The sequence below is a fragment of the Megalops cyprinoides genome, chromosome 1 (genome assembly GCF_013368585.1).
Source record: "Megalops cyprinoides isolate fMegCyp1 chromosome 1, fMegCyp1.pri, whole genome shotgun sequence".
In the NCBI taxonomy this organism is placed as follows: domain Eukaryota; kingdom Metazoa; phylum Chordata; class Actinopteri; order Elopiformes; family Megalopidae; genus Megalops; species Megalops cyprinoides.
The window spans coordinates 3,111,623-3,114,122 of record NC_050583.1 but is presented as its reverse complement, the minus strand read 5'-3'; the positions used below and the strand labels follow the sequence as shown (position 1 = coordinate 3,114,122).

The window sequence follows — 2,500 nt, the reverse complement described above, 5'->3', positions numbered from 1 at the left end:
GTATACCACGGAGTGCTTCACGGCCACAGCCACTTATCTACGGATTGTGGCAATAAAGTAAGTGTGAAAATCTTTCATGATTCAAGTATTGCCACAAAAAAGTGAAGCTATAATACATCTAATCATGTTTGCATTGCTAAAGGGAGTCTACCTTTGGACATATGATTAGTTTGTATAATAGGTAATAATTAGACAGTATATGTTTGCACATTAAAGTAAAAAGTCTGTATTTAATGTAGAAAGGAACAGCAGCAGACAAAGGAGTCCAGAGTGAGTGCAGCTGCATCAGGGAGTGCGTCTGCGTCAGGACAAATATAAGAGGGGCAATAGGGAGTCCTACAACTGTTACATAGTATATTTGCAAATATGGTTTAATCCCCCACCCCCCCCAAAAAAAAAAAAAAAAAAAAATTGTCCGAGTGTCCCGGTTTTTCACAAATCAAAGGTGGCAACCCTACTACACTGGCTAAAATTGCCTGTGTTCTGCCCGTGTCAAGCGTGCCAGCAGAGAGGGGCTTCTCTCTTTAAGACGGCGCTGCGAAGTCGTCTGGAGGAGGAAAGTTTATGCCCTTATGCTCTTATGTGATGCGGCTTATGCGCACCCCCCACACACCTCTGCTGGAAGCAGGGAACATGGGGCACACGCATGAGTTCCTTGGAACCCTCTGGAAGTTTCCATAACTAAGGCACCCGGTGAATGCTCTCGCCTGATGAACCCGTCAGAGCTGGGCACCTGCTCCGGTTCACTGGTGAGGGGGGGGTGAGGCTGCCAGGGGGGTCAGGGCGTGGCCTCCATTCGGACCGGGCTCCCCTGCCCGGCAGCTGCGGGGTGTCCCCGTGGGAGGGGCGGGGCGGGTAACCCGAGGAGCGGAGACAGCAGATGGGAGAGGTCTAAGGAGAGAGCCTGCCTTTCCTCCAGGAGAGGATATCCCAGAATGCATTGCATCAGAGACAGACCTCCACCACAGTCTCCTCAGTGTGGCCTGCATTCCAGAATGCATCTGGGAGCAGTGTTTGTGTCCGCAGAAAGGCTGCCTGTGACAGTGTGGTGGAAGGACGCTCTCCCAGTCTGAGCGTTCTCTTCCCTCATCTTTCGCTCGACTCGTTTGTTAGGACCTCCTCTGAAGGCTGCAGCCTTTTCATCCCTCTGTTCTTGGCCGCGGGAGTGCCGACGCCCACAACAAATGGGACTGTTAAAAAGGCCTTTTCCATCACGCACACACACACACACCCTCACACACAGCTGTACCTGCCTCCCCCCAGGTCTCTGTCTGCTCATTATATTTCAGTGTCCTCATGAGCTGTAATCAGGAGCTTTTAAAAGTCAGATCTCTCCTCATGAATTTAAATCCACACTCTTCAAAGTGAGGTCTCTCTGTTCTGCGGGTCATCAAACGGTGACTGTGTCGTGGTCTTGCAACACACACACACAAACACACACAAATTCGCGCGTGCACGCACACACACACACACACACACACACACGCCGCTTCCTAAAAAAGCCCTTCAGCTGAAGTGCTTCTATTTACAGGAGAGCTGGAGTTAACACCCTCAGCCTGGGGCTTTGGTTAAGAGGGACCTCAGACTGTGGGAGGGGGGCTCACTTCCTCTCTCTGGTCCCTGAGTGCGGCTGAATGTATTATCCTGATAATTGCTCTTATTGTGCTTTCCGGCTGCTCCAACGTCCACTGACACAACAGTTAGGGACAGTGTTTCGCACACAGTCCAGATAAAAACTGTGTATGTGAGTATGTGTAAATGGGTTTTTTGGCCGCGGGAGTGCATACATGCCATCCGCCCACCTGCTCTCACTTGAGTGGGCGGATGGCATAATTGCCGTGTGGGTATGGACCCTCGCCTGGCCAGTGCTCTGGGCCTTTACCCATAACCTGCTGGCGGGTCATTCCACCCTGTGCTTTGCGCTCCCACAGACAGCTGCAGCCTGGGGCTCCTCTGGGCTTCGTCTGTTCTGCCTAGTACCTCTCTGTCTTCAAGAAACATCGAAGACACAGTTCTTCCACTCTCACTTGAGCACCTGAAACACTACCCCCTGAAGGAAATTCTCATGTCTCAAACTGTTACCTATTAAACTATAAAAAAAGAAAAAGTAATCTAATGATTTAATTCTCTCATTATCTCTACATTATCTCTACTGTGTCTAGCCAACCATTGAAACCTGGTCATGCAGCGCTTCTAATATTGTTGACTCCTTATGGTTTTTTTGTGCTGTACTCTGCCTCACTTGTAAGTTGCTTTGGACAAAAGCGTCTGCCAAACGAATACATGTAAATGTGATATAAATGGGCTTCTCTGACCTTCTGGGTCATCTTCCATGGCCGGATTTCGGTGACCCTCCCTGAGTCTAAGCGCAGCTGTTCTAGACCCAGCCGAATGAAACCGTGACACAGAGGCGAGAAGCCTTTTCGGTCCCCACAGGAGCCCAGTAAATGTCTGCCGATCCTGCTGTGAAATGAAAGCAATTTATTCCCCGAGATAAAAG

At 49.9% G+C, this 2,500-nt stretch overlaps 1 protein-coding gene across 1 annotated transcript in view; it reads left to right on the top strand.

The window, feature by feature from the left end:
- The window catches only part of kif19 (kinesin family member 19), a 41,573-nt gene that overhangs the window by 17,514 nt on the left and 21,559 nt on the right, over positions 1 to 2,500 (top strand). The gene's annotated exons all lie outside the window — the stretch shown is intronic.